Source organism: Schistocerca serialis, chromosome 9 (assembly GCF_023864345.2).
Source record: "Schistocerca serialis cubense isolate TAMUIC-IGC-003099 chromosome 9, iqSchSeri2.2, whole genome shotgun sequence".
NCBI classification, from domain to species: Eukaryota; Metazoa; Arthropoda; class Insecta; order Orthoptera; family Acrididae; genus Schistocerca; species Schistocerca serialis.
In genome coordinates, this window is record NC_064646.1 from 82,165,728 (window position 1) to 82,179,306 (window position 13,579).

General features: G+C 41.0%; 1 protein-coding gene across 1 annotated transcript in view; it reads left to right on the forward strand.

Annotated features, from left to right (window-relative positions):
- Positions 1-13,579, forward strand: part of LOC126419383 (kielin/chordin-like protein) — a 120,356-nt gene that overhangs the window by 76,040 nt on the left and 30,737 nt on the right. The window lies entirely within an intron of this gene.

Consider the following 13,579-nt stretch of genomic DNA (forward strand, 5'->3'; position numbering starts at 1 on the left):
TGAATAATTTATACCGCTGCTTTTTTTTAAGGTCTTACGGTACCTAACTATGGAGGTCATCGGGCCCTAAGCTTACAGACTACTTAATCTAACATGCTAAGGACGACAAACAGACCCATGCCGGAGGGAGGACTCGAACCTCCGACAGGGTAAGCCGCTCGGACCGTGCAAGACGCCTAAGACCGCGCGGCTACTCCGCGCGTCCTACCGCTGCCTTCTGAAACTCATTAGTCCGTACAAAAATGTGTGCAATGCAACAATCATGACTACCAATTCAGCACCAGTATTGCGATAATACTTGCCAATGCTATGGTATAAAGAGAAGCTACATACTCCAACACCCGCTGTTTCTCCTCTTTCCACTGCAGAACCATCAGTGTAAACATGAAACTAGTTTTCCAGATAACATTAGATCTGTACATATGGCTGTTCTGTGGGCAGCATGTGGTACCATTCGTCTGTGATCACAGAATGCTTTTTGAGACATATTTCTGTTACAGGCACTTCATATAAACCCTGTTGTCGAGTTAATCCCCCACTAAACAGTTCCTGTCGTTCCAAAATGGCTTAAGCAGCGTTCAGATCCTTATCCTTGGCTAATCAAGTCAGAGAAAATGTCCAGAAGACTGCGTCGATCCACTATTCCTATGACTGCTATAATGACCCCTCTGAATCTCCAAAGTTGTCAACAGGAGGATATAATCAACAAAAATGACTGTTGACATTGCAAGTGTTACGAGGGTCCCTCCAAAAGAAATGCACACTATTTCTTTTTAAAATCCATCTTTTATTCTACATGTTTGAAAGTTTTACAGTGTGTAGATACATCATTTAGAAACAATATTTTCGTTTCTCCACATAATTTCCATCCATCTCAACCGCCTTACGCCATCTTGGAACCAGCGCCTATGTATCCGCACGGTAAAATTCTGGACCAACCTGTTGGAGCACTGTTTGGCAGTGTGCACATGGGAGTCATCATCTTCAATCCTTGTTCCACGAAGAGAGTCTTTCAGTTTCCCAAAGAGATGATAGTCACATGGAGCCAGGTCAGGAGTGTAAGGTGTGTGTTTCAGTGTTGTCCATCCGAGTTTGGTGATCGCTTCCATGGTTTTTTGACTGACATGTGGCCGTGCATTGTCGTGCAACAGCAAAACATCCTGCTTTTGCCTATGTGGTCGAACACGACTCAGTCGAGCTTGACGTTTCTTCAATGTCGTCACATATGCATCAGAATTTATGGTGGTTCAACTTGCATGATGTCCACAAGCAAGAGCCCCTCAGAATAGAAAAAAAAGTTTTCCAGCAGCTGGTGTGACTGCCTCTTCGTCTATGGTGAAAAATTATGGAGCCATGTTTCATCACCTGTCACAATTCTTCCAAGAAATTCATGTCCACCACTCTTGTACTGTTCCAAAAGTTAGCTGCATACCGGTTTTCTTGTTTCCTTAAAAGCCACTGTCAACATCCTGGGAACCAACCTGGCACAAACCTTTTTTAACGCCAACACTTTCAGTATTCTGCAAACACTTCCTTCCCCTATCCCAACGTAGCGTGACAATTCGTTCACTGTGATGTGTCTGTCAGCAGTCACCAATTCGTTGACTCTCTGCACATTGTCTGGACTGTGTGCAGTACGGGGCCTGCCACTGCGAGGACAATCCTCAATATTGCCGTGCCCACTTTCATCACGTAACCTGCTTGCCCACCGACTAACTGTACTGCGATCGGCAGCTGCATCTCCATACACCTTTTCAACCTCTCGTGGATGTTTCCCACTGTCTCGTTTTCACAGCACAGGAATTCTATGACATAACGTGGCTTCTGACGAACATCAAGTGTAGCAGCCACCTTGAAGACATGCTGTGACGGCGCCACTCGCGGGAACAAGTTGAACTAAGGTTGAAAACAAGTTGGAAGGATGTATCTATACACTGTAAAACTTTCACACATGCAGAATGAAAACGGTATTTTTACAAAAATAGTGTGCATTTCTTTTGGAGTGACCCTCGTATTAGCCAGCCATATCCTACCTGACACGTATCACATTCAAATAAAATCATCCTCACAGTATAAAAATTTTTGGAGGAGTCAAAAATCATTCGTAACCGAATACTAGATAGTTGCAGCCCAGCATAATTTAAATACTCTGTACTGCGTTATGACAACGTATTTTCCAGCGACAGTAAAATGTGACATCATTTGACCCGTTCTACACAAACTCTTCTTCACTATGTATTGTATTGTCTAGAAATTAAGTTGTTAATCTGCTGATACGAACTTAAAGACGCATTTCACTGAACACAGGCAGGATGGACATTGCGAAAACTTAAGAAGACTGATAAGAGTTGAGGGGTTTCCCAGGAAGGAAGACGCCTAGTGACAGGAAACATCGTCTATAGGAAAAAAGAGACCAGTACTGGGGTATATCTCCATTTCGAATGCTTCTCGAGGTCAACGCTTGGAAATCACCGGTTACTTTTATGCGTTTTTTTTAATATGATAAAGGTCGTCCTGTTGTACAATACGAGCCGCACTTCGAAAACATTTATTTGGCAGACTGGTATTCCGTTATATAGTCCATCATTAGTGGCATCTCAGACAGAGAAAAAATACGCAATGTGTGCATATGATATCAATAACGCAAGAACATTTTACAGGTACTAAAGCATTAAACTAAATTCAGTTCCATTCTGCATACATCAGACGATGTGTCAGTCAAGAACATAATCTTCATGGTGATTACACTGCGAGCCGTAAACATAGGAGGCATTTCAATTATCATTTCACACACTTACAAATGAACGCCTATTCGCAATACATTAACTATAGCATGCAATACATTTACTGATAATACATATACATAAATGAGCCGATACTACGCTGAAGACTCAGCTTGAAAATGCCCAAAAAGTCGAACATATTCATGAGGTAAAATAATAATAAATAAAGACATAGTGCAGCGATAGTGAAAAAACGGTTTTGTGATTTCATAAAATCAGGGGCCTGCGGGTTTCTGTTAAAAAATAAAAAACTACTGACAATAAGTTGTTGAGGAGTTCAAGAATTTCATAATCGGCCACTTTCAATTCAAAAACTTTTTCAATGAATGTTCGACAAGTTTACAATCACCTTCAGTAAGAACATGCTGCATGTCTGTTCCTTTATCAGAACAACAGTGTCCCAACACGACTTAATAATTCGTCTCGCGTGTCCAGATGTGTTTCGTTCACTTCTGACTTCAACCCCACTTCAGGAATTAAGACAGGCACTGTTTCGGGAGATTTTGGTGGTTAGGAAATGTGACCTTTAATGTATGATAGAATGTGGAGAGACTGAGTCTTGCTGTCAGTATTATCAGAAACTTATCACGATTAGTGAGTAACCATTCACAAACTTCAAGTCGCGCAACACTGTCCCCAGTGTGAAAATTCAAATGGCTCTGAGCACTATGGGACTTAACAGCGGAGGTCATCAGTCCCTCCAGTGTGAAGTTGATGGATATTCTGTTGGCTAGCTACAAGCTTTCACTGTTGGTGATTCCCTAACCCACATTGCGGGCCCCAAAGCGTTACGTCTGAAATTCTGATTCAATTAAACGCACAATTATGCTTTAATTTTTAGAATAGTAATCACAGTTAATTTACGCTTAAATGTTTCAGTTGATTGCTAGGCGCCAGAGTAGTTACTCCTGGAAGACAAGCCAAAGGAATGTGGCGTACTAGCGTCGGTAAATATACGTACAGGTATCATAAAATTGCAAATAAAATGAGACGAACAGCGTCTTTACAAAGGAATGACTAACAGAAAAATAAGTATTGACCGTCTGTGTTCTCAGACAAGATTCTCTAGGCTCATATTTTGTATGGAGTTACGAGTCCAGGCTGATAATAGGACGAGAATTTCCAAAAACCAGGGATTAAGCTTTCCGTACGCCGAACTCTAAAGCAAACGTGGACACACATCTATTAGAATTTCGGACGTCACAATGAGGAACTTCACGTTGCGGAGCATTAACAGATGTGGAAGGCAGAAACAAGCACGTCAAGATTTTGCTTATAGATGGTGAACGTTGCCAATGAGACGCAAGATTGCTTTCTACGTAACAAGCAAAGTATAGGAGACATCATCTTCGATTAAGTCGGTTGCACTTTGTAACGATATAGCATACTGCGCAATAGCGTCTATAATTTTTCTTTTGTTTTACTATTTCTTTGTTATATTTTCCGAAGTTACTAGGCTGAGTGAAATAATGTTCTGACTGCAAGCCAAACAGTGCATTTGCACGCCATCTGTTGATGACCAGAGCAACTTGACTGTCCAAACATCGTACAAGCAGTTACCTGTCAGCTGTTGGCAGCCAAACTTGCTTTCTTGTACTGTCCATATATTTCAGTATTTTTACTATACCTGTGCAAGTTTAAAAGCAATTGTAACACACTCTAAGACAAAAAAGGCACACCACGCTGGAATTATCCGAATGGTACGGAAATTGGTAGATGTGATCCACATTTAGAGACAAACCAATGATTACAATTTCAGTAAAATTGTGCCTTTAATTCAAGAGAGAATGCTTCATAAATTGAACAACCCGATAACACGTTGGTCGACCTCTGACCCTTATGAAAGCAGTAATTGGTTCAAATGGCTCTGAGCACTATGGGACTTAACTTCTTAGGTCATCAGTCCCCTAGAACTTAGAAATAGTTAAACCTAACTAACCTAAGGACATCACACACATCCATGTCCGAGGCAGGATTCGAACCTGCGACCGTAGCGGTCGCGCGGTTCCAGACTGTAGCGCCTAGAACCGCTCGGCCACCTCGGCCGGCCAAAGCAGTAATTCGACTTGGCGTTGATTACAGAGTTGCTGGATGTCCTGCTGACGGATACCGTGATAAATCCTATCCAAATGACGTGTTAGTTAGAGCGTCAAAGTCCCGAGCTGGTTGTAGGGTCCTGCCCATTAGGGTTTGGCAAGCACGAACACAGGCAGTAGAAACTCTCCAGGTGTTGCGGGAGGGCGTTATCTTACCTAAATGGAAGCCCAGAATAGATTGCCATGAGGGACAACAGAACAGGGCGCAGAATATCGTCGACGTATCGCTGTGCTGTAAGGGTGCCGCAGATCAACAATCGAAGGGTTCCTGCTAAGAAAAGAAATAGCGCTCCAGACCGTCGCTCTTTCATGTCGGGCCACACGGCCGGTGACAGTCCGGTTTTTGTCCCACAGCCATCCGTCGCGTCCTAGACATGTTTTCATGTCATTGACAGGAGTATAATTGTCTTCGGTGATGAGTCCAGCTTCGTAATGAGCCCAGATGGCGCGCAGAATTCCCAGAGAAGAAAACATCTCCTTGACGTAGCGGTATGCTTCCTTTTCTGACAACTCTCACTGTGAAAATGAATCGCATACAGTGTTTACGCTGACTACTGGAAGCAAATCACACCTAAATATGAATCATATTATTTCACGACTACGTTTGCCACCACATAATCACACTCCCGTCGAGGAGCAAACATATGCAGCTGTATTTCACAGACTAGACATACTGCAATAAATATAAAGAAACATAGTAACTTAAGTTTTTCAGATTTAACCATTTACAAAGAAGATAATAAATATACTTTCTCTCTCTACCGAAAGCCGACTTGTTCAGATGTTATCATTAAAAAAAGTCATTGCATCTCCTACAAAATACGTGGGTGTTCTTTTCTGTCTATCACACACACAAATCATGAGTACAGTGAAAAAATTGAGATATTGAAACTAGTCTTTGAACTAATGGTCATTAATTTACTTAAAAAGTTAATTAACGATTGGACGGGCAGTGTAGATGATAAACGCGAAACAGAAAAGTAACATGTTTAATATTATCTGTCAATCCTCAGTTAAAACAACAGCTTCACCAGCAGTACAGATCACGTCCTATTTTGACATCTGGATACGGAAGGCTCTGGCGTCGTTTGTAATTTTCTTAGAATACATCATGAATTTTGTCACGCTGACGACTGCCACTTCCCCGCCGCTGCCGACCAAACCGCCGTCCCCTCCACCTCAACCAGGGTATCCCGGTTATGTACATTTTTATTAAAATTCGAGTTTTTTCAGTGAATTTCCACACACGTAATGTCCAATACATCTGCTGGAAGTCTGAGCGTATTTCGTCTTTGCGATGTGCATATAGAAGCTTAGATACTTCTGACACTCCCACTTATACAACATTCCCACTACTTTATTTAAAAAATCGGAGCGACAGCTGAAGAAACGACGCTTTATATCTTCATTATTTAAACAATACAGTCATAGGTACTACAGTGACCCACCCCCTCCACTTTAATTAAAGACAGCTGTTTTGACGTTACACATAATATATCTGCAGCATATTTGGTTCTTGCGATATTCATATGCACGATTAGATATTACGAACACTCGCCCCCCGCCTTTCTCACCCTACTTTACTTCAAAAACTGGAAACATTTTAAACGGTTCTGCTGTATTACGCCCGATAAAATTCGGAGACATATAACCTCAACTGAATATTTCGTCCATGAACGACGGCATCAAGACCTGTGACCGTCGATGAACATAAATAAATGCAGTCTTTTTACGAGTCTACTTCCCTTGTATGTACAATTTACTATCTCAGGTTCACTATCTCAACATTAAGAGTGCCTCTTTCAAAAAACAGTTTCTTCGATCACCAAAACCTACTTCTCCCTTCGTCTGCTGCTGTGCAAAGGCGTCTGGGCTATCCACTAATAACAGCTATGTGACTAAAGAGTTTTCCACGTGAAGACATGATGTGAACCGTCCAAATGCATAGTAGCAAAATAAATGACTGACTCCTAAACTGTTTTATTTACACAGCCACATGCTTAGAGCACCATGTCTATAATCGATTTGGAATTGCATGCTACGTTATAAACAATTCGTAACAACTCACCTACTTCACAGTTCAGAATGTAACGGTACGTACAAATTAATTTGCAATGACTAGTTCCACATCATTGCGATCTATCGTGCACAATGATCCATAGAACTAAGTAACTAACAGCACACTCGATAATGCCTCGTTAAATGTACACGTAGACCCTTAATCTACACTTCATTTACGTCACTACGCTCTTTAGCGGTCGTCACTCAAGCCTAGACATTACAGTCATTTAAACAATTCTACCACATTATGCTGGGAGTAGGGATAGCTTCGGGTTTTTACTTTACGTGCACGATTTGTTGATTTTTCCACACATGTATTTCAAATCACAATTCGATATTCATGCTTATTTAAACAATTACATTGCACACTCACATATACTTCACAAGGTGATGGTTGTGGAACTTAATCACGGTGGATAACAGTTTACCGCATAGACACGCCACACGCACGCGCTGCGTGCAAGCGACCATCAAACACTGCGCTACAAACGGCTACGCAGCCGCTGCTACAGTGCGCCACGTAAGCTCCGCGCAGCACACTGCGCCAGAATCCTGAAAACCTGCCCAAAATTGCAAAATCTGCTCCAAAAAGGCCAAATAGGGTTTCTAATCCTTTTAATCAAAATTTTTGTATCAAAATTCAAAATGGCGGATACAATAAGGCGGAAAGAATGTGGAAAAAATAGGTTAAGTGGACAAAAAATGATTTCCGTGAACGTTTGTAATTTTAATGGTAAACTTTATAACAAAACTGCCTCTACTTCTGTCTTTATTAAGGAAGAAATGTGTTAGTAATAAAAACTGAAAGTTTTACACATCCTCTTAATCTTCTATCTCTCATGCTTCTTGTTCTTTATCTTCATTTCATTTTTCCTCTTGTTCCTCACCGACATTTGTATCCTCTTCATCATCCTCAGTATCTGAATTCTCCTAATCCTCTGCAGCCGGTACCAAGAGGGCAATAGCCTCCAACGACAATGCTTTCACTTTCCTCAGAGATGGCTTCCGCAAAGCAGAAATATATAACAGTAAAATATAAATTAACAAAATTAAATGTATCAACAAAAAGTTTAAGGATATGAAATAATATAATTAATTTATAAAGGGTACTTCTTATATATTTAAGGTATTTAAAATATATTTTTATGTGCAGTAATTTTATTTTATGATAATTTTATTTTGTAATCAGATAGAAATAACAAATATATGATTACGTATTCATATTTTAGAACAGTTTTCAGTTCTATTTTCTCGGTGTAAATAACGGCATTTCGCAACTGCGACTTGAAAAAAAGGGCTCGTAGCGGAGTTACTGCTAGTAGCTGGATTTTAAGGCAGCTTCGTTAAGATAAGGATGCAATGACGACCAAGTCTGAATATCGTCACATTTAAATTTCTCTCTTTCCTTCGCTTGCGTTTTACAATAATTTTGTTTCCATTTCGGTAAGAAGTTAATTTACGAAATACAATTGTTAATTAACGATTACATAATGAAATAGGTTTTCGTAATTAAGTACATACCTTCTGAAACAACCTCAATTTAAAAAGAATCAGGTGCGATTTCGAGGAAACAAAATATTTTATCCGAAGGAATTCTAATTCGGAAGAAATAGCTGACTGCTTTTAAGGTCGGATTCAAAAGTCCCAACAGTATTCTAGCCAACCTATTAAAAGAAACTTCTTAACTCTGAACATTTTTAATTTATGGCCACTTTTTCGGGAGTCTGGCCAATTCTTGAATTTTAAGAACGACGCACATAGGTTCATTGATGAACATCTGCACTTCGTTATCGTAGAGAGCGATTGCTAAATCTTAACAAATTCTAATTAAGAAATATTTCATCGGCCGTTTATACCAGTACTGAAAAACGAATTACATATGCTGCTATACCTCTTTTCAACGCACAGTGAAACGCGTAAGGGCTCTCAAACACAAATCGGATGGTTTCTCATCTACACTTCAGAAACTCAGAACAGAACGAGGGAGTATCTGATTTAGGTGGAGTGGTTAATTTGAGCAATGATCACATCAAGTTTAGAGGCCGCTATAAAATTCCAGTGTCACTAAAGAATTCCTGTCACATATAACTTCGCGATGAGAAAAAGTAATTACAGTCTCTGTCAATACACCTCGTGTATTGCAGAATTTTACATGCAAGTTACTAGAATCGAAGCTGTTCTTTTTTTTTGGGGGGGGGGGGGAGACTCCAAACAGTAAATGGTCCCAGTATCGAGACAGGTACCGTATGAGGGCGGATTATTGTCACAGAACACTATTTAACACAATTGGCTGATGATATGTGTATGCATCATAGCTGGAAGAAAAATATTGATTGCACAGCACAGCATACGGACGTCACTGACTGATGGCGTCGAGAAATCAGTTATGGCTTTACTATTATGCAGCACTGAAAGTGGTCTCACATGATGCGTTCGCTGTGCAAACAGCAACAAACAAGCTGGTGCGCCGCGCGCGCGAACACACGCACGCACACACATACTTACACACACATGCAGACAAATTGATAACACCCTTAGGAAACAATGAATAAAGGTAGTAATGACGCCATACATAAACTTTTAGAGAAAGAGGCTGACAGTGACTCATGTTAAAAAATCCTGCATTTAGCAACGTTATGTATGTGCAACGTACAGAGAGAAGGGAACTATGAGAACCCCTCAGGATTTTTCTCGTAAAATACTGGAACGAAATAACCCTTCGTCACACTTTAGAAATTACAAGTTGTAATATTACTTACAGTTGTGTCACTGTGTTCTAACAAACACACATCGAAAGTATGCATAAGTCGTCTTGAATGCAGTGTGTAGCAAATGATGTTGAAATGTCGTTGGCTAACGTTTTCCAAGCCCTTGCTTAAGGTGTCTAACAGCACAAAATAGCCTTTCATGTCTATAATCGTTAATAAAACGCGAGAACAGCCAGCGTACATAGTATCTACTTATACCAACATATTTTACACCGAGTCGATGTATCAAAGTTCCGCGTTCTGTCCATGGAAGGGCCAATGCGGCTCGACCGACCGCCGTGTCATCCTCCGTCATTGGCACCATCGGAGGGGCATGTGGTCAGCACACTGCTTTCCCAGTCGTAGACGGGTTTCTTGACCTTGGAACCGCTAGTAATCGGCCGAGTGGCTACTCATTTGGCCTCCTTAGGATGAGTGCACCACGTACCCCGTACCAGACCAACTGAAAAAAAAAAAGAAATCGTTGGCCGTTCCAGACATCGAACTCGGGATCCCCACAGAGCACGCAGCTGCTCTGACGACAGTTGCAGAGGCGGACTACTGGCTCGATGTGTACCAGATCACTTGAAGATATTAAACGAAAAGATGCAGGTGCAGAACAAGAGGTTTTCCTTGGACAATATATGACACTGATTTTCCTCCACGAGCAGATGTTTTGCAGATCCTGCAGGAATGGCAGCATGGTTAACATTGCATTAAGAATTATTTTCGTTTTAGAACTAGGGAAAGAGACTCAGTTCCAATGAAAGACTCAGCAGTCTATGTTGTGTATATTTATTTACTCTAGAGAGATGGTACCCAACTTGTAGGCGTATTTGTAACGTGTACTGTAGAATGTTTTTCATGTGCGTTACAAGCATCAGAGTTCCCAGCGCTGCGAAACCAGTGTAACCAAACGAAGATGGAGCATTGTGGCTGTCAGATGCCACTCGCTGTCTTTCATACACAAAGTTCTCCAGACCTAGCAGAGCTGTGTTGTAAAAATCTTTGACCAAAAGCTCAAGGAAAATGTATAAAATCCCAGACGCCTCACCAGCGCGGAGAAATATAAGGTTTCGCTGTCGTCGACCCATTACACCTGAGAGGTATGTCAGTGAAACTGTAATCCAACACAATCTATGTAACATGCTACTGAGCAGTCTACAATCGTTAGTGGGTGACCTGGTTACATTTTACTTAGGCTAGTGCAAAACTGTAGTATACCGTAAGAAAACCATCTGTTTCACATCTTGCTAACAAGTAATATCAAACATAGAAAGAGATTTTCACTCTGTAGCGGAGTGTGCGCTGATATGAAACTTCCTGGCAGATTGAAACTGTGTGCGGGACCGAGACTCGAACTCGGGACCTTTGCCTTTCGCGGGCAAGTGCTCTACCAACTGAGCTACCCAAGCACGACTCACGCCCCGTCCTCACAACTTTACTTCTACCAGTACCTCGTCTCCTATCTTCCAAACTTTACAGAAGCTCTCCTGCGAACCTTTCAGGAGTGCTAGTTCTGCAAGGTTCGCAGGAGAGCTTCTGTAAAGTTTGGAAGGTAGGAGGCGAAGTACTGGCAGAAGTAAAGTTGTGAGGACGGGGCGTGAGTCGTGGTTGGGTAGTTTAGCTGGTAGAGCACTTTCCCGCGAAAGGCAAAGGTCCCGAGTTCGAGTCTCGATCCGGCACACAGTTTTAATCTGCCAGGAAGTTTAATATCAAATATAGATAAATACGTTTATGAAGACGTATCGCTAGATTATGAGTTCTGTGTGTAATAAGAGGAAGTTCAGTGGACATCTCTGACAACGTGACACGTCCAAACCAAAGATGGCAGAGTGCTAAGTAATGGTTACTTCACACAGAAAGGCAATATGCAAAAGTGGTCAAAACTCTTGAACAAATGGACAAAGTATGTCAAAGGCAAACTTCCGACCTCATGACAGCAATGGCATGCCAAAATCTTTAGGTGTTAACTAAGATAGCCTGACTGCCCTTTATTCCGTTTTTCGCTGGTACCACTTTGTTTTTTGAAATGATACTCATCTTCGACCTGTACATCTTGAATATTGTGGCTTCTAAGCAATGGTGTATCTTCCACTCAGTGGTTTCCAAGAGTAACATTCAGTGTTGATGGTACTTCATACGGAAATGAGATGACATCATTTTTCTGTAAATATGATGAGAAATCATTAGTTATATTGCTTGATGACCGTACCTCAAATAACGTTATAATCCCTGCTGTCAGACTGATTTAAATAGTTCCGATTGTATACAAGGTAACTAATTAACATTCGGTGCAGTGTCAAGCTTGATTTTCATTATTTTATCACTAATTTATTCCCACTCTATTTTCTCCTCCTCTCATATCAAACTTAAAACAGTTCTTCTCTGTTATACAGGACGTCCTTTTTCATTTCTCCAAAGCAGCGTTTACTGTTACTGTATGATCCGGCGGTTTCCCTTCGGTCAAGTCCTTCTCAAATGCCTTACTTTTCCGTTTTATCCATTCTGGTTTAAACTTTTTCAATCTTTGTTAATCTCACTCGCAAGGAATCAACACTCCTATGTTTCCATTTCTGCTTTACAATTCCCATATTTCCTTCTATCGTCGATTAAATGACGTATCTCGTCAGATAGCGATTACTTTTGTTCCTGTCTTTCGTTGTGCTTGCGACTTACCGCCTCATCTGTATTATTTACTTGCCTTCATCCTCCACTCAATCAATGTCGACATTTATCCTTAGGTAATTGGACATTGCCTCAAAGAATACCCAAATCTTTGCATTCTACTGCCTGTTTTAAGTATTCCACTTCATCATGTACGTTTCAAATTCAAATGGCTCTGAGCACTATGGGACTCAACTGCTGTGGTCATAAGTCCCCTAGAACTTAGAACTACTTAAACCTAACTGACCTAAGGACATCACACACATCCATGCCCGAGGCAGGATTCGAACCTGCGACCGTAGCGGTCACGCGGTTCCAGACTGTAGCGCCTAGAACCGCATGGCCACTCCGGCCGGCCCATGTACGTTTTTGCATTTTCCCCTTTACATTTACGATTACTGTTAATCTCTTTTTCTTTCCTTGGCACTTGCCTGGAAATTCTCAAGTTGCAAGCACCATTGCGAACCCTCATAACTCCAGCAACTTTGATAACTTCTGTGAATTGTGATGAACATTATTACAGTTACCTGTAACATATGTGCCTCGTTTTTAATTATTCTACATAACTAGTGTATTTCTGATGGTAGAAGTGTTTTTATTTTGCCAATGCACTTATCTGATGGTACAGTTCATCTTCTACGGTAACAGCCCTCCTAAAATTTGAGATTTGCTTATTGTACTGTTTGACATAGATGAAACCATACAATAAAATGCCAACAGTTACTCAACCCAGATTACTAAACCCTTGTAAAATTTATGACTGCAACTGGCACCTGTTCGCGGTTCCTACTAATCTGATATTGTCTCTATAGGGTGTAAAGCAGAACATTTTGTAATTATTTTCTATGACGTACATTTGGAGAAATTATAATTGTAATTAACAAGTGCATAAATTATGGCTTCCTTTGGATAGACGTAAAATCAGCCCTCCCCTCTTTCCTGCACCCTACCCCCCCATTGCCACTGCCCCTTCCGCCAGCTCCTTTCATTGTTCTTTGATTAAGTAATATCAAAGTTGTGATCATTATTTATGAAGAGACTGTGCACGTGATGGAATCGCCAATAGTCTCCCCTCCTCCTTGACCAAACTTGACAATTCATGAGTGGCCTGAATTATGAGAATAATGCTTTCTAAGAAAAACCATTTTTCCGAGTCGAATGGCGTGGTAACACTTCATCGTTTCGTTTTAGCAAACACAGTTCGCATTGCAACCGTCACGCGTAG